The sequence below is a fragment of the Physeter macrocephalus genome, unplaced genomic scaffold, assembly GCF_002837175.3.
Source record: "Physeter macrocephalus isolate SW-GA unplaced genomic scaffold, ASM283717v5 random_341, whole genome shotgun sequence".
In the NCBI taxonomy this organism is placed as follows: domain Eukaryota; kingdom Metazoa; phylum Chordata; class Mammalia; order Artiodactyla; family Physeteridae; genus Physeter; species Physeter macrocephalus.
The window spans coordinates 2,320-21,963 of record NW_021145560.1 but is presented as its reverse complement, the minus strand read 5'-3'; the positions used below and the strand labels follow the sequence as shown (position 1 = coordinate 21,963).

Below are 19,644 nucleotides of genomic sequence, written 5' to 3'. Positions count from 1 at the left end.
AGAGGGGTGGGATAGGGAGGGTGGGAGGGAGACTCAAGAGGGAGGGGATATGGGGATATATGTATACGTACAGCTGATTCACTTTGTTATACAGCAGAAACTAATGCACCATTGTAAAGCAATTATACTCAAATAAAGATGTTAAAAAAAGATATATTTGCATATGTGTGATTAGTGGACCAAAGAGATTCACATTATCAAGGCTTGTATGCATACATCTTGCCAAATTGCTTTCCACTGCCACCAGCAATGAGTAAGCATGCCTGTTTGACCACATCTTTGGCAGCACTGGGTATTTCCTTTTTATGGCTCCTTGCTACTATGAGCTCTAAGAGACAGCCCTGGTTATGACTGAGACCAGGTGTGGAGTGCCCTTGGGGTGACACAATTACAGGACAAATGGGGGCAGGAGTCTTCAGCCATGCCCAGGGTGGGGCACACTTTCTGTTACCCACTGTGAGACCAGAGGGAGCAAGGCCAGGTGAACACAAGCCCCTAGCTACTCATAAAGGCAGCCCAGGGATGCTACAGGGCAACATGGTGTAATGCAGTGTGCTGTTTAGGGCTCTGCTTGGGTTTGAATCCTTTTTTGCTAAACTCCTGGCTGTGTAGTTTGGGGCAGGAAGTTATCTCCTGAGGAGTCTCTGTTTCCTTTAATATACCTTGAGGCTAAAGTGCTCCCAGGAAGAGCTGTTTTGGGAAATGAAAGGGATGACCTCCCCACAGGAGGATTTCAAATCAGCCTAGTTCCTTTCTTCCTTTCGCTTCATTCCCCCAGGAGCCAGGTCATGGCTGGATGCAGGTCAGAGCAGGATCTCCATCGGAGCTGGAAAGGATATAGTCTACCTCCATGGCGAGCACTACTTGCTGCCCTACAGCTCTGGCCGCCGCAGCCCAAGCCCTGCCTGGTACATCCCACACACCAGTGAGGCCAGGCCATTCAGTGTTCTGTGGGGTGAGCATCAGGAGGCCAGCCTTCCGTCATTCTTCTTCCTTGTCTTTGGGATGAGATCATGAGAGGCAGGCTGGTAATTGCTCAGGAAAATAAGGCTCCTTTTTAATCAGGTGCTAAAAGTGCTTTCAGCAGCCTAGTGCAGTGCTGCTGACGGGAGCAGTCTCCAGCCAATTTCGTGACACTTCAAAGAGCAGAGGTCAGATTGCTTCTGGGAAATTAGCACCATCACCCCTACCCCCAACCTTGATTTTCTTGGACCATTGAACACACATGTCAAACTCAGAGATGGGAAATATTGATGTATCTGCAATACAACCCCTGTTGAGTATTTATGGAAATCACCTTCTCTGAGTGCTGCATTCAGTTTCTTCATCTGTAGAATGGGGATAAATTGGCTAAATCCTACCTCATCGGGATATGAGGATCTAGGGAAGAGGAGAGAAAGGCACGGTGTTTATTGTGCTGCATACTTGTCATGTTATGCTTCTTTAGATCTTTTCAAAAACTCCACGAGGTGGGAAGCATCATTACCTTGGATGTGGATCCACCTCCTTACAGCCCAGGTCCCCCCCCCAGCGCCCACGCGCTGCTTGCACAGACTCCCTCCTATCACTACGAGCACCCAGGAGTGCGGAAGGAAAGCTTGGCTTTGCGACCCACGGCCAACAGGCTTCTTAACTCCCTTGTGCTGAAATTCTTCCCGCTGCAAACAAACAGAGCTGGTTGGTTTTGTCCTCTACCTCCAGGTTGAAAGCACTGGGCAAGTCACAGAAGCTCCCTAACATTGGGAAAAAAGATGTGGTCAGAAAGTGGAAATTTTCCGGAGCAGTTCCTCAAGGCTGCACGGCCGGTTGGGGGGGGGGAGCGCAGGGTGGAGGTTCTCTCTGCCATCTCCCTTCAGCTCCCTAACCTTTTGGTTCTGCTCTCAATAACATGGTAGGTCAAGCATGTTGCTAAATATAGCCGCCCTCCCAGATGGGCTGTCATCTGGATTGTCAGCAGTGTGTCCCAGGTTTTCAGACTGGGACTTGACGGTTAAGCTCAGTTATGGGACAGGGATTTTGTTTTCAGAAGTCCCACCTTCCTCCCCTCGAACTGTAGGCCCAGGGACAGACTCCACAGAGCCAGGTGGAAGGCAGGTGGGAAGTAGGGTGGGGCCGGAGAGAGCCTGGACCTGCAGACCTGAGCATGGCAGTGAGCTGAGTCCTCAAGATCAAAGTCTCTGATTCCTACGCCCTATGGCCTTGGGAACACGGCTGCCTCACAGGAGCTGTAGGGTCCATCCGTAGGGCCAGGGTAAGTCACTGTCTCACCACCAGCAGTGTGGGAACTCGGGCAACCATTGAACTTCTGAGCCACAGTGGCCCCATGTGCAAGAGGGAGTCATGGTAACTTCATGCTCGCCATTACAGTGAATGAAGGAAAGCAAGGATGTGCTGACTTTGGGTCCTGTTGAAGCTCCTCACAGTGGCGGAACTGGAGTCTGCCATGTGGCATGGACTTTGCCATCTCTCCATCAACCCTGCCATGCAGGTGTCTGGTTCAGCCCAGCCGAAGTGTTCTGAACACCTCTGTGTGCTGGGAGCTTGAGGCTCAGAAAAACGATGAGTTCAAGGGCATGCAGACAGGAAGCAGCAGAGACAGGGTGATACCCATCTGATACTCCATCCTCCTTCTTCACCCAGTGCTGATCATTTGTATTGTTCTCTGGTTTACTGGTCTGAGAATTCTTAAGGAGGAAACCAGTTGAGGACAGAGGGGCACAGCTGGGTCTGGGCAGGGCTGAGGGAGGGGACTCAAGGGGGCTCACCCCCGATGGAGAAGGTTGGGGGTCCAGGGCTGCTGTACTGACCCATCTGAAAACTCTAGGGGCATTGTTCTATGTCAGTGTCATCCCTGGATTTGTGCAGCCCATAGTCTGGGCAGCTGAATACAGTGGTCCCTCTAGGGACACTTTCCCCTGAAGCCATCTCGGCACATTGGAGATACAGGCTGGGTGTGTACAAACTTTTTCCTCAACCCTCTGAGCCCCACAGGCTCCCAGTTTAGGAGGAGGGATTGAAATTTGCTTAGCTGAAGGGATTTATTTTCCTTAGCGTCTATTCCCCTGTCCAGTGGTACAATGCAGTATAATTAGTTTGTCTGGCTTTGAATCCTTCGTTGATTCTAGAAGCATTCGTTTTGTAAATACCACGGGCCAGGCAATGGAATACAGCCATGAACAAGACAGGCAGAGTCACTGCTTTCATGGAACTTTGGGGTTTGGGGGTGGGAGTTTCAAGATGCGAGCAGAGAGCAGACAGGGCCAGGCCATGTGGAGCCTTGGTGGCCAGGCCATCGAGTTTACATTTTATTCAGTGTTATAGGAAGCCAATGGTGGGCTTAATCACAGGGCCAATAGGATCTGATGAACATTTAAAAAGATTTCATAGCAGAATTATTTATAATTGCCAAGACACGGAAGCAAGCTGAGTGCCCAACAACAGATGAATGGATAAAGAAGATGTGGTATATACACTACAATGGAATATTACTCAGCAATAAAAAGAACAACCTTTTGCCATTTGCAGCAATACGTATGCACTTGGAGGGTATTACGCTAAGTGAAATAAGTCAGACAGAGAAAGACAAATCCTGTATGATATCACTTATAGGTGGAATCTAAAAAATATAACTAGTGAATATAACAAAAAAAGAAGCAAACTCACAGATATAGAGAATAAACTAGTGGTTACCAATGGGGAGAGGGAAGGGAGGAGGGGCAATATAGGGTAGGGGATTAAGAGGTATGAACAGTTAGGTGTAAAATAAGCTACAAGGATATATTATACAACATGGGGAAATATAGCCAGTATTTTATAATAACTATAAATGGAGTATAACCTTTAAAAATTGTGAATTACTATATTGTACACCTGTAACATGTATAATGTTATATATCCACTATACTTCAATAAAAAAATAAAGATTTCTCTGGCTGCTGCATGGAAAATAGAATGTTGTAGGATGAGATGGGGGGCAGGGCCAGTCAGAAGGACATTGTAGGGGTTCAGGGGAGACAGCCGGTGGCCTAGAGGCTCAGGGAGGGGAGGCGGAGGTCATCTGGGATTGAATTTGGCTCTGGAGGCTTGGATGTGATGGACGAGGAAGAGGAGACCCAAGCAGGACTCCCTGCACTGAGTACATACACTGTCTGCCACAAACGGGTAGCTTCAGTTTTAGGAAACAACCATGCAGTTGGCTGGTTTCCACAGCTAACAGGTAGTGAGCGCATCTGTGTGACAGATCGCCATTATTGATTCATTTTAATAATCACAACAATCTCACAAGAAAGCTGCTATTGTTCTCTAAATAATTTGCTCAAGTCACTTGTCTGGTTGCCCAAGCATCCAGAAAATTAGTCTCAGCAGTAGGTGTAGTCTCTCCCTCGGGCCACAAGCTCTGGGTATCAGAGGGAGCTTGGTTCATGCCCATTGCCAAGGGATCAGGTCCACATTTGAGAATTTCACGTTTGCCTTCCCCTCCAGACATAGGTTTGCAATTATTCTCCTTATAAGTTTGCTGAAAGCCAAATGAACTATCCCAACTCTCTGTCCCTGAAACAGACGAGTCCTTACCCTGTAGAGGACATAGGGCTGCCTTGGACCTCCCAGGGGGCTGGGCACCCTGCTGAGGGCCCCATGGAAAGACCTGAAGTCCCTGACCCCAGAGACCCCAGCAGTGTCTTTGAGCCCATTTGGAAGTTTCTGCAGAACGCGAGGTCTCTCATTCAAGTAGCCCCATCCAGATGCTCACATGAAGTGGCTGTTCCGAGTGCCAGCAGGGAGGACTCCCGAGGTCAGCTGACAGTAGCACACAGTCTCCCTGTCAGCATCACATGGCCACGAGAGAGAAGAGGAGTGTACAAGATGATGAACACAGGCCTAGAAGCCCCCAGAACCCTGTCCTTTATCTTGCTTTGAAACTTCGCCCCAGTATATCTTTGCGCGGATCATTGGGCCCTGCTCATAAAGGGCTGCTCTTCAAAGTACAATGGGATGTGCCTGCTCAAAGCCTTAAGATGAATTGCCTCATGTGTGAGCCTGTGCACACATGCTAAGCACTGGTATGCGTGTGGAAGCATTCACAGCTCTCCTGTGGACCACGAGAGAATCAGAATAAAGAGAATGGCATTTGGGGCATTCTTGGCAGAGAATGAGATGGTGTTGCAGCTGGAGATCCAGGTACAGATCCAAACCCGGCACCTCGCACCTGTGAATGAGGTACCATAATCTCCACCTTCCAGAGGAAGAAACTGGGAGTCCGGCTCACGGTAGCACTCCATGGCAGAGCCAGCTGTGCACCCCACCCACGTGACCTACCCCTCCATATGACCCCTCTGGTTCCCGCATGGCCATCCATTGTGTTAAATGAGCACTTCGACAACATCTGAAGGCCAGGTTTGCTGCTTGAATATATCGCCACATTAATAACTTCAGAACATTTCAGGCAGCATCAAAATAGTAAATTAGGACATGACGGGCCGTATATTCAGGGCAGAGAGCTGAAGTACCATTTTATTACATGCGCCATGGAATTAAAGGCTTAATTTTCTTTCAGAAGATGGTGATGTATCATTGCCTGCAGCCAGGTAAAAACAGTTAGCAGAAGTGATTTATTTTTCATTCCATTTAAAAATAGGAAACCAGAATCCCAGGATCTACCTCTTCTGTTATTTATCTCTGCCTGGAGGACACTTGAGACTTTGATCAGTCATTCTGACTTGAAGGACAGGCCAAGTCCTGGGCGTGGTCAGGAGAGGGAGGTGAGGACAGAGCAGTGGCTGTCTCTATGGGTTAAGGGAGTGTGGCTTCCCACGCAAGGCTCAGAAGGCAGGCAGGCTGAGTTCCTTTCCCATCCCTGGCCGCAGGCTGGCTCTGTGGTCACCATTCACCTCTTTAAGCATGATTTTCTCACCTACAAGATGGAATCACAGCTGAGCTTCTGGCAGGACTCTTGAAAGGACCTCATGAGATTATATGTGGAAAGAAAGTGGGCCTCCAGCGGCTCTTGCACAATTATGTGACATGGTAGGCAGAAAATTTTAGAACAGCTCTTTTATTTTCTGATAATAAAATTTATACTCATTGAGAGGAAATTTGGAAAATATAGAAAATAGCAAAGAAGAAAATAAAGAACATGGTATCATATGGCCCAGAGATGGTCAAAGTTATTTTTTCCCTTTTTCTTGGCATACTTTTAAAACCAAAATGAGATTCATCTACATTTACAAATTAATATTCTGGTACTCTGTTTTTCCGGCTTGATATTATAATGTGAATATTTGCCTCATCATTAATGACTGTCCATGAACTTCTTTGCATGGCTGCATACTATTCTGTTGTAGAAATGCAAGTGACCCGTAATGATCCCTTCTTGTTGGATCTTTACATACTTTCTTTTATGAATGCTTCCTGTGGTTGCTATAACATGTTAGTGCTGACAGAGGGGTTTAAAACCACAGACATTTATTCTCTCACAGTTCCGGAGGCCAGAAATCTGAGATCAAGGTGTTGGCAGGGCCGAGCTGCCTTTGAGTGCTGGTCCAGCCTCTGGTGGCACCAGGTGTTTCTGGGCTTGTGGCCACATCACTCCAGTCTCTGCTTCCATCTTCACATGGCCTTCTTTTTTTCTGTAAGTCTCTCTCCTCTGAGTGCTTCTAAAAGGAGACTTTGCCACTGGATTTAGGGCTCACCTGGATAATTAAGCTGATCTCCTCCTCTCTAGAGCCTTAATTATATTTGCAGAGACTCTTCCCAAATACGGTCACATTCACAAGTTCTGGGGGTTAGGATGTTGACATATCTTTTGGGAGCCACCATTCAGCCCACTGCAACCAGGGAACCAGGGCTTAAAGATGTCCAGCTCTTTGCCCAGGGTCACAAGCTTTCAGGTAGTAGAGCTGGGATTCTATCCCAGGCATTTGGCCTAAATGCATTTAATTTGTCTGAACATCTTTTCATCTACATGAGAGTCATCTTTTAAACTTTTTGTTTTAATGACCTCTTTGTGTCTGATGACAATGGCACTCTCCTGTCTGTTCTTCCCAGGCCCAGTCACCCTCACAGACAGGCAGGCCCCCAAGACCCTATCCTCATATCTGTCCCTACCAGTTGGGTGAGAGGGAAGGGAGCCAACACTCACAGTATGGCCGGTGTGAGCCCTCTGCCCCCGGGGATTCCTGCTCTCTGAACCCACCGTCCCCTCCATCAGATGCCACCGGTATCAACAGCACCAGCTGGATCCAGACCACTGTCCCCAGCTTCTCTCCTTTCCCCAGGAGACCCCCGAGCAGGTCTGCCCTACCCCCTCACTGAGGTCTGTGGGACAAAACCCTCTGCAGCACCCTTGACCTCTCCTTGTGGCCAGAGCCGCAAGTGAGGTTCCTGAGTGATGTTGCCCTATCCACTGCTTTGCAAATCTGATTAATACACGAGAACAGTTTGCGGGTTTCCCGGGGATGGATGTGCACCATCTGAGGTATGTGCACCAGAGAAGCACCTCTGAGGCGGCCTGGCTAGCTGACTTTCCTCCATTTCCTGCTGTAAGCCTGAGTGTTCGCCCTTGTAATCCCCCTCTTGGGGGTGAGATCCCTCTGGTGAGCCCCTGCTGGGACTGTCAGCACCCAGGAAGGGGACGTAGCGCCCCTCATGCTTCCTCAGGTCTCCTGGGTCTTGGGCCTGCCCTGAGTCAGCTTGCTTCTGTGTCAGGGGCCTGAGCCACACCGCTGTACTCATGCAAAGCGGGGCTCGGGGCAAGACGAGGGGGAGCACCTAATACATGGCAGGGGCCAGGCCAGGTGATTAATGATCAACCTACAGTCACTCTGAGACTTAGATAAAATTATACCCAGTTTAAAGATGAAGAAACTGAAAGGAAAAAAAATGACTTGTCCAAGGCCACATAAGCAGCAGGGAGCAGGGCCCCTTGGCTCCATAGAGGAGGTGCTAAGTCCTTTTCCATAGACGAACCCTACCATTGCAGATTCTGCTTCTACTTCAATATAGGCTTAACCCTGAGAAGGTCAGAGCCAGGCTTCTGCAGGAAAGACAGGGCTTGACAAGTGAGTGATAAAGATACAGGTTTGGTTTCAGGCTTGGAATCTGGGTCTTCTGATCATGAGCAGCTGGGCCAGAGCCCAGAGTCAGGGGAGGAGGTTGGAGGAGGGGTCTGTGGGCTACAGATACCTGAGCCCTGTAAGTCCCATGTGGATTGCATGAATGTCCCCATGACAGCACAGGGCTATGCTGAGCATTCCATGTGACCAGGTGCCTGACCGGGATGGATGGGGCCTCTGCAGCTCCAGCAGACTTTCTCAAGGATAAAGATTAAATAGAAAAGAAGTTGTCCAAAGACCTGGGAAATGAGCCCAGGTTCTATGGATGGAGATTGGAGCTTTACTTACACATACTGTCTCATCTAACCTCCCCAGCAGCTCAGCAAGTAGGCCGTATTATCCCCTTATTACAGACTGGGAAATGAAGCTCAGAGAGGTTAAGTGACTTGTGCAGGGTCACACAGCAAGAAGGAGATGGAGCTGAGATTCAATGCTTACTGAAGCTTATGCCTCTGAACCCAAGCAGGTGAAAAATCTGCCCCCATTCTTCTTCCTGCTGTAGCTACTCAGTCAGAAATTTACTCTTGCAGGGAGAAGTGCTTAAAGACGTACAAGATTCAGAGACATGATATGGTCACAGATGTGACTGAGGTAGGCCTCCTAGCTGGGTCAGAAGCTGCTCCTGCGGTGGAGCACAGCCTTCTGCTAGATCCTAAGACCCCTGGTGCAGGAGAGCCGGGCATCTCCCAGGCACAGGCCTGCTGGAGGGGCTGGGTAAGGCAGCCTGTATGCTATGACTTCCTCTGAACAGCGGTGCCCAGCACCAGCCATGCTGGGAGTAGACCCTGGTCCCCCTCAGCCACTAATCAGCAGTCCCTTCCATCTACATCCTCGGCACTGTCGCCCAGCTTCCCGCCCTCCATGAGACAACCTGGGGCTGAAATATCACCCAGCAAGTCCCTCCAACCTGGCCCTGCCGAGAAAGTGGTCTTTACAGTGAGAAATGAGGGGAGCACAGAGGCTCACTCACCATGGCAGCGTTCCCCTCGAGCAGCAGGAGTGTGAAGGGCACAAGATGGGCAGGGGCTGCATGCAGGGCTCCTGCCCTGGGCACTCACACTTCCTTTCTCGGAGCGACAATGAGGCAGTGGGAAAGAATCCGCTCCCACTCAGCTGGGCCTGCCCTTCGCCTGAGACAGCAGATCTGACTTGGAAGCCAGCTGGACATTCCTGCGTTAGGCTGCTCAGAAATGGACCACGGCCTCACTGCTCAGAGAGGCCCAAGCTCTCCTGCTCCCTGCTTCCTTTGGAGCCTGGCCCTTCTCTGCAACGCCCCCATCTCAAGGGACTGGATCTCTGACCTTGGTGAAGCCCTCGGCCGACCCCGCACCCGCCCTCTGGCTCTGTTCGTTTATAAATAGGCCCATTTCTCATCCTGCTCCAGCCCAGGGCTCCACACCCAAGAAGCAGATGCAACCTCGGGATTCCCTTTCCAGCCAAGGGCAGAGCAGGACCCGACGGGCTCGTGGGCCTGAGGGATGAGATCACAAATTCTCCTGCAAATAGCAACTCCTGCGGGACAGTCAGAAGCACAAGTCTGCCTATGGGCTACTTTCCTGCAGCTTCCCTAACAAATGACAACACACAGCGTGGCCTAAACAACAGACGTTTATTGTCTCACAGTTCTGGAGGCCAGAAGTCTGAAATCAAGGGGTCGACAGGGTTGCTCTAGGGGAGGCTCCTTCCTTGCCTCTTCCAGCTTCTAGAGGCCCCATTCATTCCTTGGTTTGTGGACACATCATTCCAACCCATAGGGTCACATCGCCTCCTTCTCTTCTCTCTGTCTCAAATGTCCATTCCTCTTATAACAGAACACTTGCCATTGGATTTAAGGACCACCAGGATAATCCAGGACTCATCACACCATCCTTAAGTCTATCTGCAGAGACCGTTTTTTTAAAATAAGGTCACATTCATAGGTCCCAGGAATTAAGACACAGACATATATTTTGGGGGCCAGCATTCAGCCACTGCAGCTCCTTGTTACCAATGAAATTTACTCAGATGGCCATTGACAGGGGGGTCAAATGAGGAAGCCTGAGAAAAGGGATTTGTAACAGAGAGATGCAAGCATTTGAGGTGCCTGATGCTTGCGCCCCCGGGGCCAGGTAAATCCTGCTGCTTCTGAAGGAGACTCTTTAATGGTGGACTGTCCCTGGCAAAGCCGAGGGCTCGGGGACAGGCTGTGTGTCATCTCTGGCTTGGCTGAGTTTGTGGGTCAGTGCCCAGCTATTGGCTGGATTAGTGAATCTTCAATAGATCTGGCTGAGCTGAGACATCTGGAGTAAGCAGACCACAGATAGGCACTGGTTATTTTGGCTTTCGTGGTGATGTGGTGTGATTTGTAGCTTGGCTCACGGCCACTATGACACCACAGAGCCTGGTCAGCTGTCACAGTGTCATGCTCTTTGCCGAGTGAAATGACCTGAGTGTAATTTCATGGCTCATGGAAAGAACACGGGCTCTGGAGTCACACAGACCCCGTGGGTCTGTCCCTGCCATCGCTTGCTGCCCACGGGAACTTCTTGAGGCTTCCTCCTAGTAAAATGAGGAGGGACAAACCCATCTGGAGGCATTGTTGTAATTATGAAGCTAGATTCTATCTCAAGGGCCTGGCATGTAGTAGGCACTCGTTAACTGTCTGTTTCGATTTGGGGGTGGGAAGGCCACCATCCACCATCCGCAGAAGCCTGGACCTTTCCATTGCCTCCTTCCTCCCCTCTCCCTGTCTCTGAGTCTTACCATGTCTTGAACTCTCCCTTGTGTCCCCTGGTTTGGGCCAGGCATTTGCTCCCCTGGGTCCCTGCAGCAGTTTCCTGACCACTCTCACTGCCTGCTTCACACAGCAGCCAACGCCAGGGACAGCCCTGGTTTTGTCACACTCTCTGCCTCTGTGCATTGATGACTTCTCACCCCTGCTGGATCCTGGATCAGAGCCCCTCCAAATCAGCCCTGCCCACAGGGCAGCCCCAGGGACGGCTGCTTCTCTTTCACGCCGGCTCTCTCTCAGTCCTGCCTGCTTCCCCCGTCCCTCCTCCTCCCACATCTCTCCCGCTTCTCTCTTCTTTCCTCTCCCTCTCTCCCTCTTCTCTTTTTCTCTCCCCTCCTCCCCGCCCTCCCCATGGTCCCCATTGCCCTTCTCTGTGTTCCTATAGCACCTTGAACTTCCCATAAACACACCGCACTGCCCTGAGCCTCTTCTGGAACCTTGCAGTGTACACAGCACTCCCAGACTGCTCTCGCAGGGCGTGAGGAGGGTCATGGTCCAGAGTCCAGGCTCTGGAGCCAGGGTCTGGGTAACTGAACTGCCTGTGTGCCCTTGGGCAAATCACTTCACTTCTCTGGGCCTTGTTTTCCTCAGCTGTGAAGCTTCTGTGAGTGACTCCATGCCCTCACAGAAGGGCTCCCACTTAGACTAGCACACACTCACCACCGAGGATGGTGGTGTGTGCTAGTCTAAGTGGGACCCTTTTCCGTCATGGAGTTGACAGCCTGGGAGATATCAGAAAAGATGAGCAATCTTGATGCCGCGTGATAAGGGAAGTGTGGTGCAATCAGAGGACAGGAGGGGTTCCTCACCCGCTAGAGACACAGATGTGGCTAGGCCCTCCCTCCAGAGGCCTCGAGCTGCGCAAGGACGGGGAGGAAGGACTATGTCATGGTTGTCGATACCTTCCAGGGCCTGGCACCTCCACCTTCCAGGCTGTTGGACACCTTCTGAGCACCATGCCAATCTGTCTGTCCGCCACTCTCATTCTAGTTACTGCTGCCTCCACCTGCGACAAACGAGCCCTGCAGCAAACCCCCCGCCCCGCCCCCTCTCCTGGACTCCACACCACGTGCCTCTCACTTCTTGTCTCAGACTTCCTGAGGCCAGGGCACGTGGCGATGCCTGTGGGGACCCGCTGAGCACTCACATAGGTATGGTCCCAAAGTGCAGGGCTCTGTGTACCGGGCCCACTCTTTTTTTTTTTTTTTTTTTTTTTTTGTGGTATGCGGGCCTCTCACTGTTGTGGCCTCTCCAGTTGCGGAGCACAGGCTCCGGATGCACAGGCTCAGCGGCCATGGCTCACGGGCCCGGCCGCTCCGCAGCATGTGAGATCCTCCCGGACCGGGGCACGAACCCGTGTACCCTGCATCGATAGGCGGATTCTCAACCACTGCGCCACCAGGGAAGCCCCCGGGCCCACTCTTGACCTGTGGAGGTGGACAGCCAAAAGATGAGCTGCTCTCCACCTGAGTCCCAGGAGGACAATTCTGAAAGGCATTTCAAAAAGTTCTTCAGAAGTTTCTGGTCAGGTGGAGTACCAGGCCCCCTTAGCAGTGGGTAGCCCATGACGCATCTTCCAGTTACCTCTCATGTTTTCTCTGCTCACTTCCCTGGTCCTACACTCCACATCCCTGGGATACTTCCCAAATACAACTATCTACATCAGCCCTTCATCTTGGTCTCTATGGGGACTGCTTAACATAAGATCCCTAACAAGGGTTTAACTTGAGCTGACTGAATACCTCAGCCAGAGAAGCCTGCCACAACCTCCAATGCTTCTTAGTAGGTGAGTCCCCTTTACAGCAATGGTGCCAAAGTAAAGAAACAAGGATGGAGCAGATCAGGCAGTGATAGAGAGAGACCAGGCACTGGGTCCAACTAAGGCGGATCTGAGGCCAGAATCCAGGTCACTGTGTTGAACCTTCCAACCCATAAACATAGTATGTCACCCTTATTTAGGTCTTCTTTGATTTCTTTCCTCAGCATTTTATAACTTTTGGTATACAGATCCTGTACATGCTTTGTCAAGTTTATACCTAAGTGTTTCATTTTCTTTGGAGCAATAATCAATAGTATTGCATTTTAAATTTTGGGTTCAAGGTGTTCATTTGTGCATGTAGAAATGCAGTGTACTTTTGTGTGTTGACCTTATATTCTGTAATCTTGCTGAACTCACTTATTAGTTCTAATTTATGTGTGTGTGTGTATTTCTTGGGATTTTCTATGTAGACCATCATGTCATATGCAAATAAGGACAGTTTTATTTCTTCATTTTCAATCCATAGGCCTTAGGTTTCTTTTTCTTACTTTATTGAAGTGGCTAGAACTTCAGTTATGTTGAAGAGGAGTGATGAGAGCAGATATCCTTCTCTTGTTCAATTTTTCACTATTTTTAATTTTTATTTTTAATTTTTATTTATTTTTTTTGCAGTACACGGGCCTCTCACTGCTGTGGCCTCTCCCATTGCGGAGCACAGGCTCCGGACGTGCAGGCTCAGCGGCCATGGCTCATGGGCCTAGCTGCTCCGCGGCAAGTGGGCTCTTCCCAGACCGGGGCACGAACCCGTGTCCCCTGCAACGGCAGGCGGACTCTCAACCACTGCGCCACAAGGGAAGCCCAATTTTTCACTAATAAGTATGATGTAGTCATAGGCTTTTTGTAAATGCTCTTTATCGTGTGAAGTGGTTCCCCTCTACTCCTAGCTTACTGGGAGGTTTTTCTTTTTTAAATTATCATACATGGGTGTTGGATTTTGTCAAATGTTTTTCCTGTGTCAATTGGTATGACCATATGATTTTTCTTCTTTAGCCTATTGATGGATTACATTGATTGATTTTTGAATGTTGAATAAGCATACTTGGAATAAATTCCACTTGGTTATGGTGTGTAATCCTATTTATACCATCACTGAATTAGATTTTCTAGCACTTTGCTGAGGGTTTTTTCCTCTAAGTTCATGAAAGATATTGGTCTGTAGTTTTCTTTTCTTGTGATATCTTTGTCTGGTTTGGTATCAAGGTAATACTGGTCTCATAAAATGAGTTGAGGATTGTTCTTTCTTTTACTTTTTTGCTGACATTATATAAACCTCATGTAATTCTTTAAGTATTTGGCAAAATTTTGTGGTAAATCTATTGGACCTGGAGATTTATTCTGAGGGAACTTTTTAATTGCACATTTTTATAGGACTATTCAGGCTATCTATTTCTTCTTGGTTGAGTTTTATAGTTGTAGTTTTTGAGGACTTGGTTCATTTCTTCTGTTATCAAATTCATGAGTGTAAAGTTATTTGTAGCCTTCCCTTCTTATGTTTTTAATGGCTGCAAGGTAGGGTAGGTCTGTGGTGAAATCTTCTGTTTCCTTCCTGATATTGGTGATCTGTGTCTTCTCTCCTTTTTATCTTTGTCAGTCTTGCTAGAGGTTTACCAATTTTATTGATTTTTTGAAGAAGTAGCTGTTTGATTTCATTGATTTTCTCTATTGATTTTCTGTTTCAAATTCTTTGATTCTCTTGTTTTTATAGTTCCTTGCTTCTACCTGCTTTGGATTTATTTTGTTTTTATTTTTCTAGCTTCTTGAGATAGGACTTAGATTATTGATTTGAGACTGTTCCTCTTTTCTAATGTAAGCATTTAGTGCTATGAATTTTCCTGAAGCATAGTTTCATTGGATATAGAATTCAAGGTTGACAGCCCTTTTCTTTAAGCACATGAAAAATGGCATGCCACTTCCTCCTGGACTCTATATCTTCATTAGAGAAATCTACTGTCACTCGAATTGGTGTTTCGTTATAAGAAAAGTATCACTTCTTTTGGGCTGCTTTAAGATTTTTTCTTTGTCTTTAATTTTCAGAAGTTTACTTATAATGTATGTTGGTGTGGATCTCTTTTGATTTTTCCTGTTTGGGACATGCTCAGCTATTTGAGTCTCTCAGTTTATGTTTTTCACTATGTTTAAGAAGTTTTTAGCTATTATTTCTTTGAAAACTTTTCAGTCCACATTATTTCTCTCCTTCTGAGACTATACTGATGCAAATGTTAGATCTTTTGTTGTTGTCCAACAGGTCCCTGAGGTCTGTTGGTTGATTCCCTTGTTTGGCTGGAGTGCATTCTCAAGTAACACATAAGAGTGTGAGGCAAATCTTGACATCTGTAAAAAATGTCTTTATTCTCTCACACTTCACTGTTAGTATGAGTACGAGTATGGAATTTCAGGTTGAAAATTAATTTTCTATCAGAATTCTTTTTTTTAATATGAACTTATTTTTTTATTTTTGGCTATGATGGGTCTTTGTTGCTGCACGGGGGCTTTCTCTGGTTGTGGTAAGCAGGGGCTACCCTCTGTTGCGGTGTGTGGGCTTCCCATTGCAGTGGCTTCTCTTGTTGCGGAGCATGGGCTCTAGGCGCATGGGCTTCAGTAGTTGTGGCTCGTGGGCTCCAGAGCGCAGGCTCAGTAGTTGTGGCGCATGGGCTCAGTTGCTCCGTGGCATGTGGGATCTTCCCGGACCAGGGCTCAAACCCGTGTCCCCTTCACTGGTAGGTGGATTCTTAATCACTGTGCCACCAGGGAAGCCCTCTATCAGAATTCTTAAGGCATTGCTTCATAATCTTTTAGCACCCAGTGTGGTTGATGCACAGTCAGAAGCATGGATGGTTTTCCTTCCTTTGTAGGCAACTCAATTTTATTTTTTCTTTCGAAAAACTTTAAGGTATTCTTATTTATCTTGATGCCAAAACCACACAGTATTGATTACTATAGCTTCATAATAAGTTTTGAAATCTGGTAGTGTAAGGCCTTAAACTTTGTTCTTTTTCCTCGAAGATTGACCTGGCTACTCCAGGTCTTTGCATTTCTATGTAAATTTAGAATCATTTGTCAATTTCCACAAAAATAAAACCTCCTGGGATTTTACCTGGGATTGAAATAAATATACAGATCAATTTGGAGAGAACTGATGTATTAAAATGATTAAGACTTTCCTTCCAGTAAAAAGGTATATTCCTTTATTTCTCAGGTTGTTCTTTCTTCCTTCATTAATATTTAATAGTTTTAAAAAATGTAGATGTTACACATTTCATGTTCAGGTTATTTATAAACATTTTATAGCTGTGGTTGTGCATGGGGCTTTTTATCCTTTTCCATTTTCTGACTGGTCACTGAGATCTCACAAGGGCATTAGGGGCTCTGCGACCCCTTTGAAGTCCTGGACAGTGAAATAGACAGGCCTTATGAGGATCTCTGGGACCTGGGTTCCCTTCACTCAAAGTAGCTGACAACACTTATGAATTTTGAGGGGTTGTGAGCAGGAAAGAGACACTGTCCAATCTAAGTTTAATGAAGGGTCTTCTGGCTGTAGTGTGTGTGTGTGTGTGTGTGTGTGTGTGTGTGTGTGTGTGTGTGTGTGTGTGCAGGGGCCTGGGGGAATGGGTCCATGCCAGAGGTAAGGACACTGGTTTGGAGAGCGTTGTCACAGGAGGGGTTCCAGCCTGGCTGACTTTGTAGTGGGAGTAGGTGCCTCTCCCTAAGGGGGCTAGGTCAGTGACCCTGACTGAAGCTGTTCCCCTAGCTATGGGCACTAAAGGCCTTCACTGTCTAAGTGCAGGAAGAACAGGCAGAGCTCCTTCCCCACTAGAGAACAGAATATGGAATCGTTTGCTTTCTATCCCCAGTGTGAACCCCATGACTGTTGCCTTTTCTTGCTCCTTCTCTCTGGCCAGTTTACCTCCCTGTTCCTTGTTCCTTCCCTGGTGTCTGCTGGAACCAAGTCACATTGGCTGTATCTCTGAGCTTGGACCCTCACCACAAGCTCAGCACTGCTGCCCCACATAGCATGGCCATTGGGTGCTGGTGCTGGCTGAGTGGAACTTGAGTTCATTGTGTGTCCTTGGACTTACAGCACAGGCTGCTAACCTTTCTTTGGAGAAACCCACTGGGGGACTTAACTCAGTTTCTATCAGTCATCACCCAGCAGTTCCACCCAAATCCAAGTTTCTGGCTGGAAGAACACTGTACCAAAAATCCAGTGGATTCTCTTATAAATCCGGATCAATTTCCATTAAGGCTGGGCTAGAGAATTTCTGGAAGCAGGAGGGACATAGTTCCATCACATGTCAGTTTGCTGTTGCTTCTCTCTTGCTTTGGAAAGGCAGAGAAAATAGAACCATTGGAATCTACCAGCAAATGCCTCATTGCTCAGTCATGCAGTCAGGCCTGTCCTCAACACAAACCAATATGAACTGGTGGCAATGTTTAATCATTTTTCACAGTCACTAATGAAAACAGTGCTGCTTCTGGCTGGGTAGTTCAAAGTGCCCAACAAATGAATTCTGAGTCCCAGGCAAGAATTCCTGATCTGGAAGGTGTTGGATCAACTAATGACATACCTTGTGCAAATTTTAAACCTCCCAATAATGTCCGTGACTGTGGCCTAATGGTACTATAGAGGCTTCAGGATTTGTACATATATTAGTCACAGAAATTAAAATCCTGGAGTTATATTATATGTTATTTGTATGGCAGTTTGTGATGTGTTTAATGCTCCCAGTTTCAAAATTATTAAAGCCACTGTCCCTGGACTGGCCAAAGTGATAAGGAAAGTAAGACTGTGATCATATTCCCTCCTGATGGGGCAGGAGGGGAGGAGGATGCGTGTGGGATTTTCTTGTAAAGAGAACAAACGCCAAATAAAAGAATTCCAGCTGTGCAACAGGAAAGTTGAAATGGTTTGTTAGAATCATTAATATTGCAATGAAAACTAATTAAACCTGGAGCTAGAAGGAGTTCATTAGTGGTTTGGAGCTGAGGATTCTGCTTCTGCAGAGTCGGTTATAGCACTGGGGAACTTGGAAAGTTGTCAGCTGGGCTTGGGGTCAGGCGGCTCTCTCCTTTGTGTGGCTTCTGGAATTGGGCTTCGCTAATGATAGGCACTTGGCAGACATGAATCAAGAGATTTCCTTAGAATACCTGAAGTACCCCCAGTCCCTGCCTCCAGAGGGGACCTGGATGATGCCACACCTGTCTGGGTGGGTCACCCCTTGCAGGCTACTGAGAATGAGCCTTTGAAGATGGGGAAGCGGGGTGGAATTGGCAGATTTTCTTTCCAAGAAATGAGAGAGGTTTTCACATCGCAACTCAGCTCACTTCAAGCCACGAAAAAGAAAAGAAACCCACGGCTTCGACGGTAGTTTTGGGCTACTAAAGTGCTTTCACACACATCGCATTTGCTTTTCTCAACAGTCCTCATAAAATCGCTTTATCATTTCTTTCTCCAAGTTGGTTGCCTGAGAGACAGGAAGTTGTTTTTTTGCAGGTTCGGTTTGCCGAGCCGCAGACTCTGAAATGGGGTTTAGCTGACAGGATGCCCATTAAGGAGGGGTCTTGGGACCAACTCTGTTAAAGGGAAGGGCTAGCAGCAGATGTGGGTGGAGGGAGAATCAAGCTTTGAACTTGTCCGACACCTCTGGGAGCTTTGGGACTGGAGTGGCCCTTCAGAGGTGTCCTGAGATGGGGTGAGATGGCCAGGTCTTCATCCTTTGGCTTCGGTCAGTCATTGGATGGCAGCCACCCTGGGAAAGGCGGGACCTAGTGCTGGCTGGCTCTGTACTGACTCGAAGGGACCCCTGCCCACAGCACTCCCAGCAGCTGGGGCAGCAAGTCCGCCTTCACTGGGGGTTCTGAGCAGCACATGGCAACATCCTCTGCTGTTTTGTTCATCATACTCTCCCCTGAACTTAGCACAGTTCCCGGCACATGATACGTTTAGTAATGTATTCAATAGATGGAATAGTCCCGTTTCACACAGAAAAACTAAGGCTTTGGAAAGTGAAGTAAATGGTGTAACTAAAGTTAGAAGGAAGATCCCTAACTCCAGAATCCCAGCCCTGGCCACTCTCTCTTACCTCTACTCATGAACAATGGAGTACACGAAGGGGGTCATAGGGTGATGGTCATCTGGCCCCAGGTACAAAAAAAATCAAGTTCATCTTTCAACATCCAAAGAAGATAGCTAGGTTTTCTCTCTTTTGAGGTCTTTTCCTAGGCCTGCCTTTGGGTGGAGGATTGCCACTGGTCTCAAGAGGAAGGACAGGGGCTCTTCCAGGAGGCCAGACTAACTTGGCCTCGAGTTTGAGGACTGCCAGAATGAAAGGTGGGCCCTGCTGTCCACCCTATGGCTTGGCAGCTTTGGCCAGCCCAAGGGGCTGCCTGGTTCTGGGGTCCAGGCAAAGAGGACAGAGCCTGTGGACACATAGGCTGAGAGTTCCAAGCAAACTGCCCTGAAATAGCTTTGGATAGTTTGTTAAAAGGTCTCAGCCCCTGTGTTTGCATTGTAGGCAAAACCAAAGCAAAACGTAAATCTGATAACCAGACAAATATGGCAAAAAGATTTACTTTTTTTGATTTTCTGGTCCTTGAATTCAGCACTTCTAGTGTGCCATGAGTGGGTTACAGAAATGCCAACGTTTTGCTCCCCTTGGCCCTGGGGGCAGCGGGCAGGCATGAGGAGGGGCAGCTGGTCACCTCCAACCACAAGCAGCCTCTTCTGTTTATTCCCACGTGACACACGTGCCGTAATCTAGAGGAGGTTGAGATGTGCCATTTAAACCACTTTGCTATAGGGAGCTTGTTTTGAATGTTGGAAGCCAAAAGTTCTATGCATTGTAGTAAAGATCTTTCGCAGTTTTCCAAGTCAAATCCCATGACCCAAAGGAAATGGCCTCCTCTCTCCCAGGGCCCAGAACAGTCACGCTTCAGCCGTCAGATCC

The 19,644-nt window shown here is 48.0% G+C and overlaps 1 long non-coding RNA gene across 1 annotated transcript; it reads right to left on the bottom strand.

The window, feature by feature from the left end:
- Window positions 1-138: 138 nt before the first annotated feature.
- On the bottom strand, window positions 139-9,451 carry LOC129391862 (uncharacterized). The gene is made up of 2 exons (XR_008616645.1): window positions 9,082-9,451; window positions 139-1,733 (listed from the first exon to the last, which is right to left on the bottom strand). It is a non-coding gene; the product is annotated as an uncharacterized lncRNA (long non-coding RNA).
- Between the last annotated feature and the right edge of the window lie 10,193 nt (window positions 9,452-19,644).